The sequence below is a fragment of the Sturnus vulgaris genome, chromosome Z (genome assembly GCF_052056855.1).
Source record: "Sturnus vulgaris isolate bStuVul1 chromosome Z, bStuVul1.hap1, whole genome shotgun sequence".
Lineage (NCBI taxonomy): Eukaryota > Metazoa > Chordata > Aves > Passeriformes > Sturnidae > Sturnus > Sturnus vulgaris.
In genome coordinates, this window is record NC_142283.1 from 50937013 (window position 1) to 50964761 (window position 27749).

General features: G+C 35.9%; 1 long non-coding RNA gene across 1 annotated transcript in view; it reads left to right on the forward strand.

Annotated features, from left to right (window-relative positions):
- The window catches only part of LOC148219842 (uncharacterized), a 33073-nt gene extending 12097 nt beyond the window's left edge, over positions 1-20976 (forward strand). The window contains exons 2-5 of the long non-coding RNA XR_015799264.1: positions 14512-14640; positions 18563-18778; positions 20288-20450; positions 20844-20976. This is a non-coding gene — a long non-coding RNA (uncharacterized LOC148219842). The remainder of the gene's footprint in view (positions 1-14511; positions 14641-18562; positions 18779-20287; positions 20451-20843) is intronic.
- Positions 20977-27749: the final 6773 nt, after the last annotated feature.

Here is a 27749-nt window from a genome sequence, read left to right on the forward strand (position 1 = left end):
ATCCATCATTATGGGATTCTTGGTATTTTAATCAGTCTGAAAATCAAAGCGTATTTACAACTACTCTAATAGTTGAAACTTTTGAAATATAAAAGAATCCATTTTACATGGGACACAGAATCTTTAATACATTTTTTGTTCTTCCTAATCATCACACCTAATCTATTAATATAAATGTCAGACATGACATTCATAACAGTATTATGAAGCTTACATGACTATGTATTTTTCTACTGTCAACATATCTACCATCCATAAAATTTTTTTTACACTATCACTTTTAAATATACACTTTTTTCTGCTTTGTAAGTGCATATTAGCATCATGCATAAGCATATGCTCTTTTGCTACAGGAACTATGAAACTTCATTTAATATAGTCTTCTGCAAACACTCTGCCATAGGCAGCTTCCTTAAAATTTAATATATGTAGAAACTTTTGGGTTGTCTCTCATGATGCAATCACAGACAATTACAAATTGGTATATTCTCACAAATTCCCTCTGTTTATAATGGTACCCCTATAAACATAAATTTTACCTTTCAATTTTACCTTTGGGGTTTATTGTGGCTTTGTAATTTTGTGTTTGTTTTTCTGTTTTTTGGGTGGTTTTTTTCTTTGGCTTTTTTCGGTTTTTTTGTTACGTTTTGGTTGGTGCTTTTGTTTGTTTGTTTTATTTCAGTACAGAGCTATGAGCTGCAGTAAAAAACGTGTAGTTAATAGAATTTTATAGAATTGTGCCTAAATAGTTTTCATCCACAGGTTTGCCAAAAAAATTGTAGCCCAAATATCTGATGGGGAAACAGCAAAGGACGAGGTGCAACCACATTCATGAATTAGTGTTAAATGTTAGGAAAATATGAGAATTGCAGTCTCACAGGCTTGGGCCTATAAGTAGGGCAGGTATAGAACTGTCAAAATGCCTCCTTCCTTGCCAAGGGGGACACTGCATAGAATTATATTAATCGTCCATGCTTATCTTACACCCTTATTCCAATTACTTGATGCCTCCTGCACCTAGAAGAACAATCCTTTGTTAAGCTGTTGCTATCCTTTCCTCAAGGCTGCTCTTGCGTCATATTTGTATTAATCTCTGTGTAGGTGTGATGGTTTCACAGCAGGGAAAAAGCTAAGGCTGCATAAACCCCTCCCTTCCCCCTGACAGAGGGGGAAAAAAACGAGGGGGGGAACTACAAGAGATTAAAAACAACTAGAGTCACAATTTTACCAAAAGAAGGTAAATATAAAATAGCAGTAAGCACAACAATAAAAAGAAACTTGCACAAAAGGGGGAATGGTTTAAGCTATAAAAGCAAGGTGCTGTGCAGAGCCCCTGAACAAAGACAAAATGTCCCTTGCTTCCTGGGCAGACCACCTGCTCCTCTCGGAACAAAACCAGGATGGCTGCTATTCCCAGGCAGGTCCTCATGGCCCAGGAGAACAACGACAAGATGGGAAAGAGGTTCTCCTGTCTCAGCCCTTCCATGGCTCAGGAAAAACAGGAAAACAAAGGGGACAAAACAAAACCTGCAGAGCTAGTCTGAATCGACTGGGGGTGCGGCAGGTTATGCTGCCAAAATGCTGACTCCTGTGATGGTGACGTGGGTTCGGGGACTCTCTTTCTCCACGGTGAAACAATAAAAAAATGGGCCTTGGGCAGGCCCTCCTCCCTGTCCCAGTCCCACTCCATCCCTCTGCCTTTCCTTCCTGCAAGTGGCAAAAAGCAGGTGGTGGAAGGGTTGTGAAATTCGCTGTGAAGCAGCTCCGGGTTGCAAAATGTCATTTCCAGGGTTATGGCCCAGACATCCCCTGATGACCCCCTTGGGAGCCCACAGAGAACAGAGAAAGTCATCTGTGTTTCCATTGCCTGTTTTGAAAGGGTCACTGCACCACACCTCTTCTGCTAACGGGGTAAAAGGTTCTGTTCCCAGTGTCCGTGCTTCGCCTGGAAACTGCTCTACTCCTGGACCCCTTCCCACCCCACTCCTCCTCCTGGATCCCTTCCCACCCCACTCCTCCTCCTGGGCCCCTTCCCACCCCACTCCTCCTCCTGGACCCCTTCCCACCCCACTCCTCCTCCTGGACCCCTTCCCACCCCACTCCTCCTCCTGGACCCCTTCCCACCCCACTCCTCCTCCTGGACCCCTTCCCACCCCACTCCTCCTCCTGGACCCCTTCCCGCCCCACTGCTCCTCCTGGACCTCCTCCCACCCCACACTGCCCGCATGGCCATGGTGTAAAATGGTTTTTAGAATAAACACCTCTGAAAACTCCACCCCCTTGTCTCTACACCCAAGACAATAGACAAATGGAAGGAAAACAGAGAAGATAATGTTGCAACTTTGAATAGAAGTGTTAGAGAAAGGAGGACAACAATCATAACACATATGCGCACACACTTCTTGGTGTTAGAAAAGGGCTATAAATGTAGGTCTGTTTTATTTTGGGAACTTTAAACAAACTTCCATTTAAAGAAAAGCACACTATCTAGAGAACAATATTTGTAACCATGGTTTAATATGTTTATTTCTTTAAGTTAGAAGCAAATTGCAAAAAAATTAAAATACCGATGCTATACAGAGCATTTGTCCCCATTTGCATTTACATGATGTCTTTATTGGAGATCTCAAATGAACTATGACTTAAAAAAAATTTATATTAATAAAGAGCTGCAAAGGTTTCAACATTATGTATGTGTAACTGGCCACCTCACATTTTATGAAACTGAACCAGATACAAATTAAAGAGGATTTGTTAGGTTCTTGTAAAAACATGATTAATGGGAAGTTTACACTGACCCTAAGGCTTAATGAGAGTTACAATGCAGAATAGAAATCAGGATAATCCCATAATAGTGACACAGCAATAATGGTAAACTGTGGATACAAACTGACATTGGCTGAGAGTATTTGTTATACTTCTGAGAAGAAAGTGCCTAGTTAAAAATTACTATCTAGAGCGTTGTTAATGAAAAAGGAAAGCTCAAGATAATCTCACTACAGAAAAGGAAAAAGCATGTAAAATTGTCTAGTAGAACGAGACATAATATTGGAAAGGGGAAGCAGACAGATATTTCTACTCTGAAAATATTAGGTAATTCAAAAACAGAGTAAGTGGAACTAGATGTTAGAATAGAAAATTCAAAGTAAAGTGATTCATTTTGGGGTACAGGGGACACATCTAAAAAGCATAATTCTCTCATTTTTGGTTTAGGACCACTCAGTATCATTGGGTAAATAGGTATTCATTGAATAGAAGCACATCACAACCTGTCTAATGATGTGTGAACTAAGGAGGCTACAATGGGGAAAAAAACGCAAAAGTGCGGAAAGCAGTGTAAAATTTGAATTTATGATACAGTGAAATAGAGAGTAGAAGAGATAGGTGTATGCCTTTCAAGCAAATAAGAATTTCACCATGGACTGCATAAAGCAATGATAAAGTCTAACACAAGCTATAACAGCGCAGCATCGACTTAAATAATAATAAATTGAAAATTTGGGAGAGAATTTCAGATATATAGTACCATGTTGACAGCATTTTCAGTCAGCTTTCTTGAATATGCAACATGTCGATTTAATTGGATCAGGCATTGGATCAGGTTCAGCATTGAGCCAGTCTGCAGCCTGAGTTTACACTGCACAATTCTATGCAAGACATGTCTCCAAAATACTAAAGCTTGGAAGGGAATTTTTGCATTGCCACCAGTGAAGAATGTGTTTATATGAGGGGCTATATGTACATACTCAGTGCATATAGAGACAAAGCATGTATTGAGTGTATATTTTAAACTTACTAATTTCTGCTGCAGGGTGAAGAATATAAATTCTTATTCTGGGAATTCAGCTATTTGATTTATGCAGCATTTTTAACATCTACAGAAATAATTAAACTGACAAAAATTAATCTTTTGCCCCAAAGAAGTTTTTAAAAAGAGGCATCCTCAAAAACAACAAACAAACAAACAAAAACAAATAACATTTTTCATTAAAATAGAACTGCTCTGGTTTAATAATAATTATAATATCTCTTCCTTTTGCTATATATAATGGCAGAAGGTTTTGGCTTTCAATGGTTAGCCTTTTACTCTAGGAAAGAGACAATTACATTAGATATGAGATTGTCTTAGCATTTCTGCTAGGACATCGTTGAGGTGCAGTAGTACTGAGAACACCTTCTTGGTAAACAGTAGCTGTGCTTGGATGAAAAATATCTTCAATGAATACAGAGCTTGCCCCTAAATACCCTTCAGAAGCAGTAATGTCCAAGGCAGCAGACAAATCTTTAAAAGATTTATTATTACTTTCTTCTGGTGAACCTATCTGTAGTGGGTCACAAGAAAGCAAGTGGAGATACCAACCTTCCAGGGTGCCAGAAGGAACATTTTTGTTATTCACTGTAAAGGACAAAATATCTTATATAGTATCTTATAAAATATCTTATATGTATAGTAGAAGTCACTGTTGAAACACAGTGGTGAGGTTACATATTTCAGCCCATGAATGTCCAGTTTATATCTCCAAGAGAAAATTTAAAAAGAAAAATTTGAAATTTTCTATAGTGTTTCAAACAACATGAAATGCTTTGGACAATGATCTAATGACCAAAAATTTAAAAATATTGATATTTTAAATGGGTATACTGCCAGATACACTTATTGACAGAGACTATACAGGAAGTCAGAAACCCCTTCCTGTGTCTGCAGTATTTTGTATTAATGTTCTGCCTTTTACTTTCACTAAAGGAAAAAACTCATAGAAATTTTAATGGTTCTTAGCTGTATTAACTTATTTTTCTCTTTTGGGCAATGTCATGAAGGATTCTGCTTGATAAGGTAATGAAAGGATAATGAAAGGCTATGAAAAGGATTGTTCAGACTTTTTGAAAAAGTTGACCTGCATCTTGAGTTTTTTAGAGAAGGAGGTTTTATTTCAAAAATTTTGTACAAGAAATCTTATACATAGTAAATCACATTTACACAGCAAGTATATCATGTGTAGAGTCATCTGTAGCAGTAATATAAGCCTACTGTGTCTGCTGAGTACTTTAATAACTTTCAAACTATGCATAATTATGTATGAGTTTCATACGGAAAAAATCATACATTGAATTTCTCAACAGAAAAAATTTAGATTCATGCTGTTGTTATTCTTTGCACAGGATTTGTTAAGATGACGAAATTCCCAGTCACTACAGAGACTTCTTTCTACTCAGTACTGTTTGAACTTTCATAGATAATTGCAACCTGAGAAATTTAGTTCAGCATGTATCATTACTACTTAAGCATCATGCCAAAGAATATGCATCACTCACCCTCTTTTTATGCTTTTTTTTGTGGAGTATATTGTCTAATCTGGCCTATATATTTTATCATAAAGAAAATAAATGCTGCTTAAAATAAGAAAAATGTAATGGAGATACTTTCTTTACCAATTGAACTTCATGAACTACAAACTATTAAAAAAAAAAACTATGGTGAAGCAGACAGAAAAATCAGAGAAAAGTAGGAAGATTTTTTGGATTTAAGGAAAATGTTGAGTAGCACGTTAGGGCATCTATGCAGTGCTTTAGTATCAGTTCCGTTGGTTAGACTCAATTGCCAAGCAGCATAGCTTTCATAAATCTGCATCTGTGGTAAACAGACCAGATGTTTACAAACAAAACAAAAAACCAAAAAACCAAAAAAACAAACAAACAAAAAAAAAAAAACACCAAAAAAAACCCAAAAAACCAAAAAGCAAGTAACCCAGAGAAAAAAAAAATAAAAGCTTTTGATTCTCACACCTTGCTTTAATAACACAATCAAGCTCTGTTTTGAAATAGATTGGTTGTCCAAACAGGTGTCCTAAAGGTGCCATCAGGCATTTGAATGCAAGCCAGTGTTTAAAAGCATATCAGTCTTATAACTATTAATTGACATACTGCAGGACTCCAGCATTGTCTGCAGAAAAATTAAGACTTTGTTCACCTCACGATTAGAACAGCAGAGGGAGCCGTCAATCTTCTCAGGAACAAGGACATAATGATATCCAGCATCAGAGATGGGCATGTATTATCCAATCAATTCTAGAGCATCACACAGGGCTTGAGTAGTTGCATGCACACTGTCCAAATATGCAAATAAATGTGGAATTCCATGACTTCATAGTTAACCAAGGCTGAGAAACCAGTGCACATAGCTGAAAATCAGCCAGAATTTACACTAGCTCTAGTCATTATCCATTGAAATCTAGCTGCTTTTTGAATTTTCAATATAACTTGTTTATTATGCTTTTCGACTTTTTCTTGTCTATTGATAATTTCTTAGAACTTCCCTTTGGCTTCTTCAAGCTGACTTTCAAAGCTATATATATCCTACTAATAAATGAAACACCTCTGGACTGCTTATTAGTCACTGGTGCTCCAACAGGCATGATAGGAAGGGCAAACTAAAAAAATATATTCCAGGAAAAATTGCAATAAAAGTAGAAAAAGATCTTGTTCCAGTCATGAACTTGATATGAAGAAATGAGCAATGAATTGTTTCTTCAAATTCCCTTCCCAACATTTAAATAGCTGTACTCCTTTCACTTTTTCTCTTGAAGCAACTTAGGCTGGGAAGGTTTTTTAAGTGTGCCATTGTGTGGTGCTTCAGTTACAGAGTATTTAAGCACAGGAAAAAAAAAGATCGTGAAATGTTAAAAACCAGATTTATTCAGTGTCAGCTCAACACTACTTGAGACATGGTACAAATCACCTCTGTCTGTCTTCACTTGACTGTTAAATTCGCCCAAGGCAATCCTTTTTTAAATCAAGCTTAGTGGTAAAATACATGATAGCAAAATTAGGTAAGCTTTAAATCAAATAAACCCTTCTCAGATATAAACAATCCTGCATTAATTGGAAAATCAATTATGTTTTAATTTACTGCTAATGCTTATTTGAGTTAAATATTAAAATAACAATTGTAACTTTTCCAGCGAACATAAGCTTTTGGAAATACTATCAGAAGTTTAAACTATAGCCAATGGGCAAAATGTTAACCTGATAATCAAAAAATAAGGATTAAAAAGACCATGAACACTTGCAAAATCTAAGCAGAAAATTACTCTTATGTTCTCTGTGTTGCAGTCTCTAGCCTTCATTGTACCCCATGCTTACATGTTTTTATTTTAGGAGTAAGGTAGAATATGCATCATTTTTGGCAGATGTGTATGGTCTGGCAATATGAAGAGCTACTGGATTCCATTATCTTTATACTCCAAAGAATTCTATACCAGTATTTTAATATCAAATATTTTTATGAATACTTTGTAGAAATACCCTTGAAAAAAAGGAAGGTTTGTAAAAAAGGAAGGTTCATTGTCTCTACAGCTCATGCGAGTTTCAGTCTTTCAGCTACTTTTGCAAAAAATGTTGTCCTCAACACATTATGGTTTGGATTATTCACTACCACATGTTCTGGGTAACATAAAATAGTATTTTTAGCTACTCTCAAAATAAAGGATTTAAGGTCAAAAATGTCACAGCTACACAGAGACTTCTGATGCTGAGACCATAACACATTGACAAAATCAATTAGAAATGCAATGGCTACAGGATTTTTTGAATTGTACAATGACTGTGGCTATTCAAATATAGTACTCTGCTTAGTCAACATCTATTTTTGCCAGGTTACATTTACTTACATAATCGAGTGAAGTTTTGATGCAACAGAAGTTCCTTTGACCACAATATCAGATGCTGTAAAGCAACATATACTGAGATTTATCTTAGTGCCAAGATACAGATGCTTTTGCAAGTAATTTGTCAAAAATGTTTAAAAAACTACTTTATTTCTTTTTTTTCAAATATTTTAACAATGTAGATCTTCCATGTGTTATCACAGTGCTCTTCTGTGAATCTGTAGCTACTTCACCTTTTAACTGACCACTTCATTGCTGGGAATTTATTTTCTCTATTTTTTTTTCTCTCTCTTTTTTTTTAATTTCCCCCTTTTTCCTCTTTTTTTTTTTTTTTTTTTCTTTTCCAACAATAATTATATGCAGCATTCTAAGTCTTGAACCAAAACCAAATTAGTTAAAACAGTTTTACATATTTTGAAAGGTCTTCAATTCATATTAGATTCATAAGCTGAAAAAAACCTCCTAAAACCTGGCAGTGCAGCATGTAAATCTCAGTGTTACCCACATTGAATTGCTGTAAAACAATGAATAAATGTGATTGAAGCACTTTCTGTATCAGCTGCATGAATCAGCTGTTCTGCCTTGATTCTTGTTACTTTATAATTTTACCATAAAGAGAAGAGAGCTTTTAATGCCACAGCAGAATCTGAAAACATTAGTTGTTCCTTTCTTTATTGAGCTCTTCATATACTGTATTTTTGTAAATGTGACGTTCACATCTGAGGATTTCTCTAAACCTGAAAACTTGTAATGGCTGCAATCATCTCCATGTTAACTAGGGATCCAACTGGATTCCAGTAGTATGTACTTCATCTTCTAATCCTTCAACCAGATATCTCAAGTATTAATGCCCCTCTTATCTTTTCCTTACAATCTTTTAATAAATTTGGCAAATAAGTTTGCTTTCTGACCTTTCCTTTTTCTAACCTTTGTTAGATTTCATGTAAAACTTGACTTAACTTTTATTCTGTCTTTTGGTATTAGAAAATATTACGCTTTTAATAGTTTTGTTTTAGTTTAATTTTCCTTCAGTGTTGAATTATCTGTATTCATTTTCTTCAGCTGGGCTGAATTCTTCTGTTTTAATAAGGAAAGACCAAGCCAGTGATTAGGGTGAAAAGGCCTCTTGCACCTTTCTATCTCACTACTGCTCATACTGCTACAGGGGTACATAAAAAGATATAACTGCAGAATAGGTTATGTTGGAATATATATCTGGAGGCTTTCTAGTCCAAATTCCTCCTAAAGGAGGGCTACTAGAGTTTGAGTGTGCCTATGGGATGGATGGGGGGCAAGGGGAAAGGAAAGACAAAAAAAAAAAGAAAAAGAAAAAAACCAAGAGAAACAAAAGGAAAAGGACAAGGAAAAAAGGGAAAGGAGAAGGAAAAGTAAAAAGGAAAAAGGAAAAGGAAATGAAAAAGGTATTGCATCAAATCTGAATGGTTTAGTTTCTCTGACCCATCTCTGTGCACCTATGGTCAGTCTTGCCCTATCTTCTCTCTTACCTGAAGACAGCAATGCTCTTTTCACTGAAATCTTCTTTTCATATTGGAGTTGTTCCTTTAGATACAGCTACTACATTTTGATGACTGCAAGTTCAGAACATTGGAGTGCTGAAACTCTGTGGCAGTATTCTCTTGCTTTTTCCTATGTTAAAGCTCTGAATATTCCCTTAGTGGACTTCTAATGAGCGTCATCTAGCAAATATGTTCTTATATGTTGATGTCCCCTAAATTAAACATCTTACATTAATTTTAAGAAAAAATCCATAATTTTATATTGGTAAAAGCATAAAAAATATTTCTTCAATCTGAAGAATAATCAACATCTTGACAAGTGTAAACTAATGTGGTCACAAAAAAGCAAAAATAAAATACATAAATACATGTGAAGACTCATTCACATTTACTTTAATGCTGTTATTCAGATATTTTAGTCCAGATTATTAAAATGATCTTTGTTAAGTTTAAGAGAAAGAACTTATTTTCAGAACAATTTATGAGAATTAAGAACTTCATAACCTATTCTGAGAACATTCTCAGAAACTGAAAATTATTTGGAAATATCTTACCTTTCTTAATCTTCTTTGAGAGTTTGTTTTTTGTTTTTTTCTCAGTAAGAAAGATGTTACTATTATTAGTAGTAGCAGCATAGTACCTAGTATAAAATATTAGAATTCATTTGCTTTAAAAAGCAGCTAATTAATTTTTATTTTACAAGAACTATGAAGTTTTACTCTTCTAGAATAAGTGACTGCATAAGCTATTTGGAATTTGACAAAAATTATAAGACCCACAGCTTTAAAATTACAATAATTCCTACAGAAATGGTATAATTTGATTCTGAAGTAAATTGTCTGCCTCAAAATTAAATGTAAATATTTTATGTGCAGATTCAATGCATTACAAGAACTGTAAGTTTATTATAATCAAACATGAAAACAAAAGGGTGGTTTTTCTTTTTTGAAGTCTTAAAATTAGTTCTACAAAGTTTATGGGAATAGAAGTTGAGAAGATTACCCTTTTTGACTAAGAAGGAGCATTAATATGCCCTGTGCTAGCAAGTTGTCCCTTACTTTTATGCTGATTGACCATCATTACAGTGTTTTGGAGACAGGGGTTGTAGTACTATTGAGACAAGTATTCGATGTGATACAGAATACAATCTATGGGTATCTATCTATGTATGTCCTTTGGCAGTGGCTGATGGAGCTTGAAGAAATTTCTAGGAGGAAGTGCCTTTGGGTTACAGCATAAAATACAGAAGTGTTTGTCACATAAAGAATGTAATGTTTGGCTTTCTTATTCAGGGGGTGAGTCAGACTTTTGAAGAAGATTATTTCTGAAATTAAAGTAAGCTGTATAGTCAGGCAGAGGTGACCTTTTACATCAACATATATGCTGATATTGTAGAAAAATTATCTTCACTGGACATCTTTTCTTTTCACTATTACAAGGTTCAGCACATATATGTTATGACCAACTAAACCAATAGAAGGTTTTTGGTGAATGCATAACAAAACACCTTCTAATTCAAAGAAATTATATGGGAAGAAATAAAAGAGAATGTCAGTCAGAAAGACCATTTGGACATTCAAAATGGGTCCTGCACATAAACATCCAGGCTCTGCAAAACCTTACTTTTGGGAAGATTTCAGGAGTAACTTGTAATCCACTGTCTACTGTTGTTGTGGTCAAAGTTGACAATGACATTTCTGTGACAGTTTGCCATGGTTTAACCCCAGCCAGGAGCCAAGCCTCATGCAGCCATTCACTTACTCCCCCACCAGCAGGACTGGGGTGAGAACCAGAAGGAAAAAGGAAAAAAACTCATATGTTGCTATAAAAGACATTTTAATAGGGGAAAAAAAAGGCTGTGCCCAAAGGCAAAGTAAAACAAGGAATTAATTCACTGCTTCCCATGGGCAGATAGATGTTTAACCATTTCCAGGAGAGCAGGGCACCATCAATGTGTAATGGTGGCTTGGGAAGACTTGTACCGTCACTGCAAATGTCCCCCACTTCCTCTTTCTTCCCTGCACGTTGCATACTGACATGATGCTGTATGGTCTGGAATATCCCTGTGGTCAGTTGGGGTCACCTGTCCTGGCTCTGTCTCCTCCCAGCCTCCCCAGCACCCCCAACTTCCTTGCCAGCAGGACAGGATAAGCAGAAAAGGCCTTGGTTCTGTGCAAGCCCTGCTCATCAATAACAAAAACATCTCTGCATTATCAACTCTGTTCAGCACAAATCCAAAGCACAGCCCTGTATCAGTCCCTGTGAAGAAAAGTAACCCCGCCCCAGCTGAAACCAGCACAAAAGTACATCAAGAGAAAGGAAAAAAATGAATTAGATAGTGAAATCAAAATTAAAAAAACATATTCTCAGCTACAATTTATGTCTAATTACTTTGCTAGGAGAATGAAATAGGAGTAAAAAGAATGTGTTTGTAATCTATGAGTGAATAAAAATAAGTTATTTTTGATAATAGCTTCTGACTGCAGAACTAAATTTTATGGGTTTTGGGGATTTGTAACAAAGTATTCTTTTTCTGCAGTTCAGGTAAATTTATTTTTTTGCAGAATGGTATGAGCTATAACTGTAGCTGAGATCCATGCACTCAAGTATTGCCTAATTCACCCTGCTTCATATGCCAGGTGGGCCTTGTTTTCATAATTTAAAAAAAAGTTTTAAAGGAGCCTTTCTAAGAGAATTAGTGAAAGAAATATTTGGAAAATAGAATCCTAGGAAAGAGTTCACAAGGAATATCAAGTTGTTTGGCTATTTAAGAGATAAAGAAAACTGAAACCTATGAAGGATATATTATTCCACAACATTCATTAGTGGAATTCACTCTTGGGCTGGTGGAAGACTGTGAAGAGTTTGTTCTCCCTGTGTAAATACTTCTATAGACTTTCAGTAATGCAGAAGAATATTTTTTTAATCCTCCTAAAATAGGTGGGATTGACTGAAGACTAATTATTTTGCTCTTGAAGGCTGAGAAGCGCACACATTATGGGAAGGTGCTTGGACAGTTTCTGGCGGGGCTGTTAACACAGATTTTCTGAGCCCTAAAGGTGATAATCACAGAACAATCTTTCCTTCCTGATGGCTTTAATCTATAAAGGGTTATGTGGTCTGGGATAAAATAATCTGAAAAATCAACAACTTGCCTGCAGCACACTGTTAAAGCTGTGATGAGCAGAAGCATTCCTGCTGCGTCTTCCTCAGAAAAGCTTACCCCGTGCCAGACTTGCAGTTAGGAATCAGGTTTCCACCCAAATACCCTGCTCAGTTTTGCTGGCTTTAGAGAAACACTATATAGAACTTGTCTCTTCTTTTTGCCTTCCCTTTCAGACTCTTGAAAATATACTGAATGAAGGTGGGTATATTTATGGGCGTGTTTATTCCTTTATTGAGTTCTTTGTACAAGGTAGAAGCATAGAGAACAAAGTGGCTTCAGACAAACAGAATGCAATAAACTTTGCAGATATGAAGCGGTCATTTTAAAACAGATAAAAAGTTACTGTTTTAAAGCTACAAAAGACTCTCTTAAAAATGTACATAAACAATATGCAGGAGTGCATGATCAGAACGTATACCCTAGTTCCATTAGTACACTCTATTCCTGTATTCTGCAATTAAAAAAAAAATCTATTGAAATGCTTTCAACTCTTACTCCCAAATGTTTTTAGATTGCCAAAATAATAACTTGCACATCAAAGAAAAAATAATTCTTATTTTCATCTTCTGCACCTGACCTGCTGATTCAGACTCAGTTTCTCGTCAATGCTGTATTTGTTCTTCTCATTTTTTATCACTGTAGTTTTTGTTGGTATAGTATATTTTCTAGTATTCTGTCTTACTGAAGCCTTGTTTTACATTAAGAAGATTTTTGTAGTTGCTGGTTTTTTTGGGAAATTGTTCAACAATGAAGGAATAATAATTGCTGGACAATATTATCAGTGGTCTGTTTAGTCTTGCTTCTGACTACAGGAAACAGTTTTTCTCACTTAGACAGAAAATCCCATTTTACTGATCAATCCCATTTTAAGTTTTGCAATCTCATTCTAACAAACTTTAGAGTTTTTGAAATGTTGTGGGATTTTTTAGAGAAATAAGTAACTGGTAAGAAGGAAGAAGATAAATATACTCAAATGGTCTCATGAATCAAAATTCCTCCAATAGTCAGACTATTCAGTCCTTCTGGAAAGCTTATATGATTGAGTAGTTGACATAAGGATTCTGAGAGTTGCAATCTTTTATCAGAGAAATATTTTAAAATAACCAGCATATTGCAAATTTTATTCCTATTACAACTTTTCTTTTGCTACACCTCATCTGTTCATTCACCCTTGAAAGCAGCAAAATCTCCTTGCACTTACATAAGTACCATTCCTTTTAATTCACTGATTTTTCTTTTCACATAATCTGCCATTCATTTGTTTTGTTAATTGCTTGTTTTATTAAAAAATATTTAAAAAAACAAAACAAAAACCAAAAAGCAGACAAAACTTTCCTTAAAATACTTACAATAAATAAAATACTTACCTCACAATGGTTTATTTGAAATACTGGATAAGCTTCATTTTGCATTTTATGTTATCCAGAACACAAGTAGATTACTGCCTTGTAAAACAGCATCATAATACCATTCTTGCTTCATTAGAGATGCACATGGATTCTAATATCCCCTGCGTTATGATGTTCTTTATGTAAAAAGTCCATGTTACCTGCAACTGGAGTGTGTAACTCCAGAAGCTTATTTCATCTTAAGCCACTCCCGAAGATGTTCTGTTTTGATTTTCGGTATTTTGTTTTAATACATCTTTGTTGTAAATACGTTTTTAAAAGTATTTTTCTTTCCATTTGCAATAACAATCGGATATGTGATACACGATACATGATTATGTTAACATTGATATCAGAGCATGCAAAAAATGCTGACATTAAGTGTATCTGATACAACATCCTGATGAGTCAAGTAATTTTAAAAGGTGTAATTTATTCTATAAATTCATTACACAGAGAACAGTGCCAGAGGCTTTCCAAGACATTATGGCATTATTCTCCTGTGACAACAGCTCCAGTACTAGCATTACCATTAGAATAGGAAAATATAAAACAGAAATATTGAGAGTTTTTGGCTGACATCTGATCTTTTTGTTTAAGAAATCCCAGAAGTATTCAGTAAAGAGGGGAATTTTACCATTCTCTGTAGAGAATGTAAATTACTAGACTTGAAAATAGCATGAACTATCAGTCATACTAATAAATAGAGATAGACAAAGGTTTAAAAATCAGCACAAGCACTTTGGAAATTAATCCCATCTCTTTCCTCCTTCTAGTTTTACAAAAAATCCTAATGAAGGTTATGAAAATTGTGTTACACAGAAGAACAATTTAGCCTTTTTTATCTGAAACATTCATGAATCAAAATGAATCATGGAATTTCTGGACTGGGAGACAAAAACACTGTAAGTAATGCAAAAATGCGTTTTCTTTTCCATTTTTAGTAATTCAACTAGGATTAAATAGTGCCAGGCATAATAATGTGATTCAGAATTCAAGTTTCAGTTCCATCCAAGAGCATTGGCCACAGTCAGAGTTTTCTTGCATTAGTTTCTTTTCTAAGTGCAAATATTTCTGCACATTTGAATTTCTGCATTTGATACAATCTAGTATAAATGAAGGAGAATAGAGGCTAGATCACCATCATTTTTTAATTTCTCTATTAGGAAGTATATTTGCAGCACCCTTAGGGTGACACAAGGAAGAACCTTTGTCTTTTATGTTCTTCCTATTTCAAATCTTCTGTCTTTTGGGAGATTTTGGCCAAATCTTTAATACTACTTAAATACAGTTTTTCTCTTCATTCATTAAATCATGTCTATAGGTACTTAGGGGCTTTTAATTATGCAGATTATTCTGTTGACATATATGCACACTAATGAAATTTACTAAATACACAGCAAATCATTATACAGAATATTCTTCGCAATAGTTTTAGCATTCACATCCATATTGAGAACTTTGAATCCTGTTAATTTATATTAATTATACTATATTAATTATATTATAATTAATTATATTACAGTGATTTGTTAGTGAATTAATAAAGGAAGGATTCTAAAAATAAGTTTTCCTGTAGTATTTAATGAGACTAACACAAAGATATTTGTGTTATAAATTGCATTGCTCCGCTTTTAAAATACAGTTTGCCCAGAAGTTTGAATTCTGGAAAGAAAGTCTCTTTCTTTTTCTGTTGCTTATGGTGTTTAGCATGTTTCTATATTCAGAAGCACTTATCAATCAGAGGTTGGTGGAGCTAGATCAGTCTTCAAAAACTTAAAACACACCTATAAAATAACCACACAGTGAGAGTGAACATCTCAAAATAATTAAGACTTGAAATGAGGTTTGATCTGAATCTTAGTAGTTGTAGAGTGGAATGTTTAAAAAATAAATTCTAAAAGACGGTTTTAAACTTGTTTACATGTTGCCTGAATCAGAAAAAGGAAAGTGAAATACCAAACAAATTGCTAACATTCATGAGCTGAAACTTGCTTTTAATGCCTAGCAAGAGAAACAATCTAGGGTCTTAAAAACAGAGAAAACTGTAGGTTTTATTTAACTTTTCTTACTGGAGTTCAGGCCAAAATGACTGAGTAAAAAAAAAAAAAGCTTATTTAATGGAATTCAGGGGTTATTATTTTGTTTAGAGGCAATTTAACATGCAAAAATATTTGCTGAATACATTAGTCCCTTAATTTTTGTTGCCATTCCTCAGGTACACTAATGAAGATGGGCCAGTTGCATAGACAACCAAATACTGAAGAGAATATATTCTACTATGTTTATGAAATATTAAAAAAAACCTGTTTTATTAATATCTATAATCAATATATAAGGAAGACTACTTCTGAATACAACCTTAGAAATATTGAATTCCACAATAGTTTGGGGTTTTACACTTTTTCTTTTTTTCTGGAATGAATTCTTCCAGTGAATCATATTAATCACTTTGTGCAATCTCGCTTCCAGTTAAAATTTTCCAGTGTTAAGAAACTTACTAAATTTGAAATATGCTTTACGTCTTCTTATTAGGTTTGGACAACTTTTTCATGTTGTCTTGTTTTTATTTTCTTTCTCCTTCTTCACCTTGTCTACTTCTATTGGCTCAGCATCAGTCTGCCTAAATTCCAGAACAGCTGTCCCTTGTCTTGTCACTGATAGGTCCCTGAAGGTCCCCATGTATGATGGGAGAGGAAGCCTTTACTCAAAGCTCAGTGCAAAAATGATCCTGTCCTTCCAGCATTCTCAACTACTCCCCAAAAGAACCATAAAAAGTCCTGTAAAGTTTAATCATTCATAGGCATATGTTCTACAATGCGGTCTGAATGAGAATGAATCAGCAAGTGCAGCAGAACTGGATTAAAAAATGAACAGCCACACAAACAAAACATATAAGAGTTTCCAGATAAAAAATTCCAAATCCATTCTGGGCAGGAAAAGAAAAAAAAAAACATGAAAGAAGATACTGGTCTCAGTTTCCCTGTGTGGATTGTTGAATGTGTGATGACAGACAGGCAGAAATGCAAAAGATACATGCAAAAATCAAAAGTTATGAAAAAAATTAGATCCATTATGAACTGAGAGTTTTCAATTATTTATCCTGTCTGCACTAAAGAAGTGAGTACACATTACTAAAGATGGAACTTGAGAATCAGGTTTATCCAGGATAGAGTTGTGGCTATGTGTAGTATTAAGAATAGATTGTGGAATACTCATTAGTTGATGTCCAGCCCTCTTGACAGGTTTTGCTAAACCAATTGACAGGTGTGAATGTCCATGGATATCCAATGTGAACTGATCTATGTAATAAAGGAAGCTATAGACTACAAACCACAACTCTTGACATCCTTATTACAAGAAAAGGATGATACAATTTGGGAGTCAGGATGCAGAAACTCATGAAACTGTACTAGTAAGAACATATAATACTTTTAAGCACACGTAACCAAAAAAACAAGGTTGAAATTGAGGCCTTCTTTCCATGAGACAAAATAGGGCAGGGAATAATAAACAGAGACCTATTCTTTTTCAATAGAAGTCTTCTATCCCTGTACATATCAGGTGACAAGCTATTTAGGGAGCTACTTGGCAGAATGAAGTACTATAAATATGAAAAAAATAATACTTCTACAATGGCCAGACTCTAAGGAACTTATTCTTCAGTGCTAGGAAAGATGTTAGCATCCAGTGCAAAGTAGGTTATTGCTTGTAAGGGAATTGGAAGTCATCACAACACAATTTAGATGTGACATCATGAGAAGGATACACGCTATACATGCCAGGAATGAAGGCATAAGAAATATGCCAACAATATGCTAGTTACATGAACTGGGTGTCCAAGAGAGAATGTATGTGGGGAAGGATAGCGACAGAAAGCACTTTACATCCCCAGAGATGTCAGTGAAATCCTATTAAAAATCTGTAAGAAATTTAGGTCTGGTTATTTAATTTCACATTGATCTTTTATGCGAGGAACTACATACTACATACATCATCATTTTTTTTATAATAATGTGGTAAAATAGTCCCTAAGAAGGCCTCACTGAAACCCTAGTTTGTTTTATATAGAAAGCAGTTCTGCTCTTTTAAAGTAGCACTATTGAACAGTTTCAACCAAACAATGCAAAGTGACTTCTTGGGGATCATAGTGCAGCCCATTGCAGGAGTCACACAACTGGAAAAATTGTGTGCTTCTTGTCCACGGAGATAAATCTCCTAAAACTGACAAGGAAAATGGTAGTCAAGGGGCAGAAACAACTGAGATAATGTCAAGCAAAAGAAGTTGCTGTAACAGAAGAGACAAAGGTTTCTCTATGCAAGAAAAACATGTGCAGATCTAACTACCAAAAAGGCCACACAGGAGAGCAGTCGTATTTATAATGGATGACACATTGAATTTATTAACCACAGGCTAGGGATAACAACAAAAAAGGAACAGAGAAGGGAAGCACGGCGACAAAGACCGACTGAAGGAGTAAGAATACACTTGAGAAGGCAAGAACAGTAAGTCCAGGACCACAGCAGTTTAGACCACATTCATTAACTGACCTCATATAGGTAAAATAGCAGGAATAGTCAGGGAAATACAGAAGCCATACACAAGAAAGTCCAAGAAAATTGTGTACAGAAAAAATGAAAATTTCCTTATTCCAACAGTGAAAATACAAACAAAAATACAAACAAAAATTACAAAATTACAAACAGCAAAAAAGAAACAATAATTACAAAATTATAAAAAACAAAAATACAACATAGCAGGAGTAAAACCTGAAAAAGGTTTCCTTTACTTTTTTGAAAAATTGTTTTATACTATTTGCTCTGCAGCTTTCAAGTCCCTAGCAATGGAAAGATCCAGCAGGAATTCAGGCAGGAGTCCAGCTGAACTTTGACTTCAAATTCAAGAAAAAGGTTCAAAGGAACTACAGGGTAATAAACCTCAATCCCAAGGAATGTGGTGGAACAGCTAATCACGGAAGCCATTCTGAGATACATAAAGGACAAAAAAGATATCAAAGACTAGAGAGCATGGATTTACCAAGGGTAAGTCCTGCTTGACTAACTTCATAACATTCTGTTATGACTGGCTTTGTAGTTGAGGTGAGAGCAGCTAATATTTTCTGCTAGATTACAGTGAGGTTTTCAACATGGTCTTCCATAACATTTTCTTAGACAGCCTGATGAAGTGTGGTCTATATGAGCACTGGTAGGATCTAGGTCTCTTTTCAGTAGTATCCATGAAAGGACAAGATGCAAGGGTCACAAACTGAAATATAAGAGGTTTTGCCTCAGTGTAGAGCAAAACAACGAGCATGACCAAACACTGGCATTATTTCTTCAGAGAACCTGAGGAGTCCTTGGAAATACTCAGAAGCTGTCTGGACTTGGTGTTGGACAAACAGACTCTGAGTGACCATGTTTGAGCAGAAACATTGGGTAGAACTTCAGAAGTAATTTCTAACATCTTCCAAATAGTTATTCATGCAGAGGTTTGAAGGAAATTATTTAGACCTGAAGAATTTGCAGCTTCCAGTAAGTCACTTCACTGGAGAGCCTTAGTAACAGATCAGAACAGGCTAGCAATAAGAGTTAGACCTCCTTGCAAGGTTCCATTCTTCAAAGTTCTATTCCCAAAGTACTACCCCTTGGTATCACAAAATAAAAAGAAGTAAAGAAGACAACTTTAAAAGAATTTAAAAGTTACCTAAAATTTTGAAAATTTTCATGGAAGAGAGAGGAATGGAATTCAGAGGAGAAGCCTTTGGGGATGATCATATATAACAATTCAGTCTGAATGCTATCTGCAGCATCTCTAGAAATACTTTAATAAGGAAACTTGTTTTGGAAACATAAAGACACTTCCTTTTATTATGAAAGTGACAAGATACATTAAAACAAGCTGGGCTGTAGACAGGTGTGACACTGTGGGGAGTCATTAAATAAAGCAAACCCAGTATATGACACCTGGCAGCCCTGAGAATGCCTGCTATCTTTTCACAGCAGAAGAGAGAGTGGTAGAGAAAACCCAAACCTGTTTCATCGCTTAACATTTGGTTTTCAGGGTAAGAGAATAAAGCAGAAAAAGAACTTCTAAGTGATTTTGCCATTACAGCTATTATTAACAATAATATTAATAATAATCATCATCATCATCATCAATAATTAAATTTTGTATCAATATTTATTGATCTCTATAGGAAAGTAATTGTTTGGAAGTCTGTAAATAGGTCTGTCTGTAGACTGTCAGTATACTATATGCCTGTATGAAATGGTTTTACAAATAGCAACCACTTATGGGAAAGAAATGAGAGTCTTTCTTGGATTAAATTAGCGCTTCACTTTTGGGCAGTTTGACTTAATTTTATGAGATTAATTACAGGTTTAGCGCTTAGCTTTTTATGTTCTTTTTCCTCATTGTTTTGTTTTGTTTTGTTTTTTAATAGACAGATATATCTATCATGTTTAAACTATAAAGCAGATATAAGGTATTTATAAAGCAGATACTGCTTTTCCTAGTTTGTTTTCATGGTTTGTTTGTTTTCTGTTTTGAAGGGACAAGAGGAAATGGCCCTAACTTGCAGCAGGGGAGGTTCAGCTTAATTATTAGAAAATACTTTTTCACTGAAGAAGTGTTTAGACATTGGAGTAAGTTACCGAGTGGTGATGCAACTGTCTCTGGAAATAATCACGAGGCATCTGGATGTGGCACTTAGGGGTATGATTTAGGGGTGATTATGGTGGTGCTGGGCTAACATTTGGACTAGATGGTCTTAAATTACACTTACAACCTTAATGATTCTGTGGTTCTGTGAAACTGCTGAAGTTCATTTTGTCATACTTTTTACACAAAACTCATGTTATAAAATCTCATCACACCAACGTAAGCCATTTGATTAAAACTTATTTATAATTGCTAATTTTTTAAAATAAGCTGGTAGTGTAGCCAAATGTAATTTTTAGAAACAGACAAAAGACAGATTAAAATATTGCCAGTAGTACAAAAAAAATGCTTTCTTTAGTATATTTTAATAATTCTTTTATTATTAGCAATGCTTCCACGGTGTCAAGGATTTCTCTCTTTCCCAATTTGCTCTCTTTATTCCCACAGTGAATGAGGTTGGATTTGAAGAAGAGATTCAAAGGGAGCTGTAGCTGAGACAACTGATCCACATTTGCCACATGGAAAAGAATTAAACCTCAGGTACAGGAGGAGGAGGATGTCCCTGGTTAGGAACAAGGAGGATGTCCATGGTTGTTGCACTCTTCTTGTGAAATAATTATTATACATGGTCACACCCTGCTTCCCTGCAAGTGGCTAAACCTATCCCTGCAATGGGAAGTAGTGACTGAATTCCACTTTCTGCCTTGCTTGCATGTGCAGGTTTTGCTTTACCTATTAAATTTTCACCATCTCAATCCCTAAGTATCCTCACCTTCGGTTTTCTCCCTTTTCCTCAGACAGGGGAAACAGGGGTTCTCAAACGTATATTGGGTTTGCATGAAAATTTTTGCTTGTAGGAAGGTCACATGATAGGTTCTGTGAGATGATGAGAGAAGCTTTCCATGTGTCTGACAGTGCCAATGCCTGCCAGCGCCAAGATGGACCCACCTCTGGTCAAGGTTGAGCCTATGGGAAATAGTGATAGCACCTCTGAGATAGTATATTTAAGAAGGGAGGAAAAAGTTGACCAAGACTTGCAGCCAGAGAAGTGAGGAGTAAGAATATCTGAGAGAAACAGCTCTGCAGATACCAACGGCAGTGCAGAAGGGAAGAAGGTGCTCCAGGCACAGAAGAGAATTCCCTGCAGCCTGTGGTGAAGACCATGGTGAGGCACCTTGCCCCTCTACAGCCCATGCAGTCTCATAGTGGAGCACGGATCCACCTTCAGCCCACAAAGGTCCCTGTACCAGAGCAGGTGGATGTGCCTGAAGGGGGCTGTGACCCCAGAGCAGGCTCTGGGCAGGACTGCTCTAGGCACTGCCCCCATGGAGAAAGGAGCCCATGCTGGAGCAAGTTTTCTGACAGGAATTGTGACTCAGGACCCACACTGGAACAGGCTTTCCTGAAGGACTTCACCCTATGAAAGGGAAGGCGCTGTTCCTGAAGGACTGCACCCCTTGCTGAAGCAGTTCTTGCAGCCCATGGGAAGGATTCATATTTAGGAAGTTCATGGAGGACTGTCTTCTGTGAGAGAGACCCTACACTGGAGAAGGGGAAGGCTTTGAGGAGGAATGAGACAGAGACAATGTTTGATGAACTGACTACAACTCATATTCCCCATCCTCCTGTATTGCTGTTGGAGAGGAAAAAACTAATTTCGGAGCAAGGTTGAGCCCAAGAAGAAGGATGAGATGCATAAAAGATATTATAAGAGTTGTTTTATGTTCTCATTATTCTACTCTGATTTGATTATTAATAAATTCAATTAATTTTCCCAGCTTGGGTCTATTATGCTATGACAGTAAATGGTGAATGATCTCTCCCTCACCTTAGTTCAGCCTTTTGTCATAATTTCTCTCCCCTCTCCAGCCAAGGAGGGGAGTGCTAGAGCTGATTTGGTGAGCACCTTCTGTCCAGCCAGAATAAATCCACCACATAGAAACTGTCTGATTGTAGGCCAGGTCAACCCACCACAGGGGCTTTCGTGCTCTTGCTGCTTGTCTACTTGACAGTTCATGCTGTTTCTGTCTCCCTCTGCATTTGCTAGTCCCTGCTCAGTGATGTTTAAATTGGTGATATAGATACACCAAGTAATTAACAGTCTTTAACACTCATATTCTAAATAAGTTTTAACATACCAATGGCATAAATTTAGCAGAAGTGTAATGGCCCATGATGAGATCTACTGCTTAATCAAAACCTACACACTCTCAGTTTAAAGCCATGGCCCTTTTTCCTATATATACATATATATTCCTATGCAGAGTTTCTCAGTTCACTTGTAGAACTCTTCATGTACTGGAAGGTGCTGTAAGGTTTTCCCAATGCCTTCTCATCACCAGGCTGAACAGCCACAATTCTCTCAGCCTGTCTTCACAGCAGAAGTGATCTCTGATGAGCTCCTTGGGCTTTCTCTGGACTCTCTCTAAGATGTCCATGTTTCTTCTATGTTGGACCCAGAGCTGGACTTAGTAACCCAGCTGGGGTTTCACAAAAGCAGAGTAGAAGGGGCAAATCACCTCTCTCAGCTTGCTTTTGATGCAGTCCAGACTGTAGTTGGCTCTCTGAGCTGTGAGTGCACATTCTGGGTAATATGGAGCCTCTCAGCAACCAGCATCCCCAAGTCTTTTCCCTCTCGCTCAGTTCTCTTCCCAGTCTGTGTTGTTCATACCTGTGCTTTGGATTGCCCCGACCCAGCTGCAGCATCTTGCAGTTGGCCTTGTTGAACTTTATGAGGTTCACACTGGTCCATCCCTCAAGCCTATCCAGGTCCCTATGGATGGCAGCCCTGCCCTCCAGTGTGTTGACTGCACTGCAGAGCTCTGAACTGAAGTGTTAACATGCAACATGCCAAACGCTCTTCCAGTATCACAGATAAAGCTGCCAAGGGCGCATTCAGGCTTATCATCCATGCAGCTGATAAAGCTGCAACTTGCTGCTTTACAAAGCTAACTTGCTGAGGATGCATTCAATCCTACCGTCCATGTCAATGAAAAAATGTTGATCAAAGATGTTAAAGATTTAATGGGACATATCTTAAATATATCTTAAATATACATCGGTACTTTCCATTTTATGAATAGACTTCTGGGCAGGGTACAGAGAACAAAACTACTCACATTAATTGTTTCCTATGAGTTCAGATACATTATTAAACCATCAAGAAGAATTTGTTGATAGTTGGACATCATTCACTAAAGCTCCAGGAAACTGATTTTCTTAGGTTATCCTATTCACAAAGCTACTTTGTTGATTTTCTGTCATTTTGGTTGTCAGGGGTTTTTGTTGTTTAGTTGGAGTTTTTACCTTTCTTAACTGCTGCTGAAAATGAACGCAAGACTTCATTGGGATTTTTATAGTGATATTTTGTTCTCTTTTCAGAGGAAGTTCACACAGTTTTTTTATTCCTGGACTTTGATGTAGATTTTTAAAGCACTAATAAAATTTTTCTATCTATATGTTTTATTGCCTCTCTTTGCCCCTTTTCACATCTAAATCATGAAAAGCAAGTCCTGCACTTGAGTTCTTGTGCATTTTTCAAAAAACATTTTTATTGGTAATTAATCTTTTTTCTTAATCTTTTCATGCTCACTGTGTGAATATGTGACCAATGCCTCACTTATTACGGAATTTAATCTCCTGACTATTTGGCTTCATCTGCACTACTTAGAAGAACTTCTTATATTTCAGTATTCTAAAACAAAAACTAACGACTCTGGAGGCATGAAAACGGACAAAAAGAGGTAAAAATCATCCTTTGATTTTCCAGATAAAAAAAAGAAAGAACATGATTTGAGGACAGTCACCAACAGGGAGCAACAAATAAGAATCTACCAAGGAAGTAGAGGTTACCAGATTTCATGAGACAGAAGAAATTTATCTGAAAGTGCTGAAAGAACAGTGCAAGACCAAACTGTTTTACAGAAATCTTACAAAATGTCATTGTGATTGAGAGAGATATCTGACAAATTGAAGGAAATTATTCTGCTTGTACCCTTGGTTTATTTAGGTAGCTAAAGTCCAGTCAGTCTTACTTTTCTACTGAAAAAGATCATGGGAAATAACATATTTCAAAAAATATGCAAGACTTGATGCTAATTAGAAAGAGTAGAACTGCAATCACACTTAATCAGAATTGCATGCCTGCTATGATTAAATGTCCAGCTTCATTAACAAGCATATGCAATATACCTTTATTAATGGTACTAACACTATTCCCCACAGCACTCAGTTTTGGAAGCACAGGGGGTATGGGCTGGATTTTTACCTGTACTGAAAATTGTCTGGACCTTTAATCTAAAAGGCAATTAATCAGTGGCTTGAAAGTCATTATCAAACTAAGTGCCTTGGCACTGGGGCTTATATTGTGCATTTACTTTATCAACTTCATGGATGATAAGCCTGAATGTGCCCTCAGCAACTTTACCTATGATACTAGTTCAGGAGCAGTGTTTGGCAGGTTGAATGTTAGCACTTCAGTTCACAGAGATCTGGAATACCTTGAGGACCAAACCCAAGTTAAAGTCCATAACATTTCTGATGTTGCAAGAGGGAGAAAACAAATCTCCAGATTAGGCTTATACTTGAGGGTAGGGAAATGTTTGCCCAAGTCCTGTTGAAAAAGACCAGTGGATCCTGTGGGTGCTGAATTCTGCACAAGTCCCCAGAGTGGTTTTGTAATGAGTAAAGAGAAAGACAAACCTACCTACTCTAAGAGGGCTGTGGCCAACAGATTTATGGAAATTGCAGTTCTCCCTATGCAGAAGGGTCTAACATGGAGCTTTTTGCCCAGTTTTGCACACCATGCACATCTTAATGCACCCCAATATCAATGTTCAGTAGAAGCTACAAAGGTCAAAGGCGGTTTAGAATAAAATGGACTAGTTTAACCCGTGAAGAAGAAAACATCAGATCTCCAAACAATTGTGAGAATGTTGTTAAGGCAATGGAATAGAACTGTTCTAGATAGTGGTAGGTGATAGAAAAGGCACTGTGGCCACAAATTTTGTCTTGCAAAGTTTCGTCTGGATATTATGGTGAAAAAAATTTCATGAGGATGGTAATGCAGCACTTGAAGGGAGTACTGAGAAAACTATGCAATCCCAGTCCTTGGAGGCCTTCAGGAGAAAGACTTCTACAATATTAAAGTTTAAATCAGTGAAAATCTGTATTTGCTTTCATTCTATTTCTAAAAACTTGATTTAATGCTTGGTTAAAATATGTAGTTTCACTTAATCTTCAAAACTTCTGAAAAATCATGGAAATGCCTCTTGTCAAGTTCCAAGTACATGTGATGCATATCACCCTACCCAGTTAACATGAAACAAATAGAATAGTGCTATTTATAGGCTGATATTGTTCATCCAACACATTGAAACTCCTGTTTCTTTATGAAAAGAAAAGGCCCAGATGGAAGAAATTATTTCTCAAGCAGACTACAAAAATTTGCAGTATATTCTTCTTGAATTTTAATTTTAAAAATAAAGTCTTTACTTTAGGAAATTCTACTATTTTTCAAAATACAATATTTGATAGTGCAACTGCATATTTTATGAAAAAAAAAAAAGTAAAACTTTTAAACGTTACCACCCCTGATACTGTTTAATTTAGTCATGGTCACCTTCTACATATTCTACAAAGACTTTTGCTGTGACTTCCCTAAGACTGACAAATGAGCTTGCAAACATGTATGCCACATATTGAAATAATGTTACTTCTCTAAAGCCGAGAGCTGGGACAAGAGCAAAATTTTTGCACTGGAAGCTTTTTCTGGCTACCTTTCTGAAATTTTCCATACAGTAACAAATACCCCACATAGCAAACATATAGAGATGTCAGAGATGACGGCACTACCACTTCATTATATTAAGCACAATTTTATCTGTTTGCCTGTTTTGCTTCAAAGTTTCTCTTGATTTGTAGGACTGAAGATAAATTAGTTGCAAATAGATAAGTATTTTCTGTGTCAAAGACACATCAAAAGAACCAACACTTGTCACATGTAAATAGCGAAATAAAAATACCTTTGGGAATACTATGTAAAGACATTGGTATGAAAGTGTATTTAAACAGAACATTGGCCTGTTGGTATTGCCCAATATAACAATGAATTTACATAAAACTACCATCAGTCTTGTCACATTTAATTCAGTCCAAGACCAAATAAAGAGATATTTTTCTATTGAAATCTAAATTATAAATTACACCAGAATTAGGGTGCCTGTTCCAGTACTTTATCCTTCATGTCTCTACATAAATTAGAAGATTGGTTTGTTGTAGGTTTGGGATTTTTAAAAATTATGTGAAGTTTTCAGAAATTCTGGTTAATGTTTCCAGAAATTCTGGTTAGTGTTCATAGTGTTTAAATTCCCGTGGAATGTGGAGCTGGTAGATTAGCAATTTAAATTCATATATTGTAGTCCTACTGTCCCAGGAGGGGATAGTTTACCTTGTTTCTTTAAAGAGTATATACTGACATATTTTCATTATTAGATCAAAGGAGTGGTGCATTGCACAAAGCCAGTTGCGAATGGAATATCAAAATTGGCTGGAGTATACGTGTTTTAATCAATTATAATTCTGATTTTTGGAAATCAATAGAGGAAATGAAAAAAAAAAAGAGACACAGTACTGAAATTAACAAAGTTATGAAATTTTACTTAAAGAATGTTTATATATATACAGTTGACTGGAATGAGCAAAACTGATTTTGTAATTAGAATTCCTTCTGAAAAGGTCTACCCCATATTTAGATCACTTTTCAAAAACAATCTGTAACTCATCATTTGCAGTCTATTGAGAGATGCCATACGCTTATATTGTTATCTCTCGTTCAAGTATGTATGATTCATATCTAAGGGAAGGAAGGAAGGAAGGAAGGAAGGAAGGAAGGAAGGAAGGAAGGAAGGAAGGAAGGAAGGAAGGAAGGAAGGAAGGAAGGAAGGAAGGAAGGAAGGAAGGAAGGAAGGAAGGAAGGAAGGAAGGAAGGAAGGAAGGAAGGAAGGAAGGAAGAAAGAAAGAAAGAAAGAAAGAAAGAAAGAAAGAAAGAAAGAAAGAAAGAAAGAAAGAAAGAAAGAAAGAAAGAAAGAAAGAAAGAAAGAAAGAAAGAAAGAAAGAAAGAAAGAAAGAAAGAAAGAAAGAAAGAAAGAAAGAAAGAAAGAAAGAAAGAAAGAAAGAAAGAAAGAAAGAAAGAAGATTCCAGCCTTCCTAAATTATTAGTCTAGTTTTTATTTAAGACTGGTGAAAAAGTCCTTTTGAACTGATTGAGTCTGTGGATTTCTTTATTTTGGGTAATGTGATAACATAGTCAATTGGGGGCAGCTAATTTGGTTAATGCTCATTATTATTGTCATA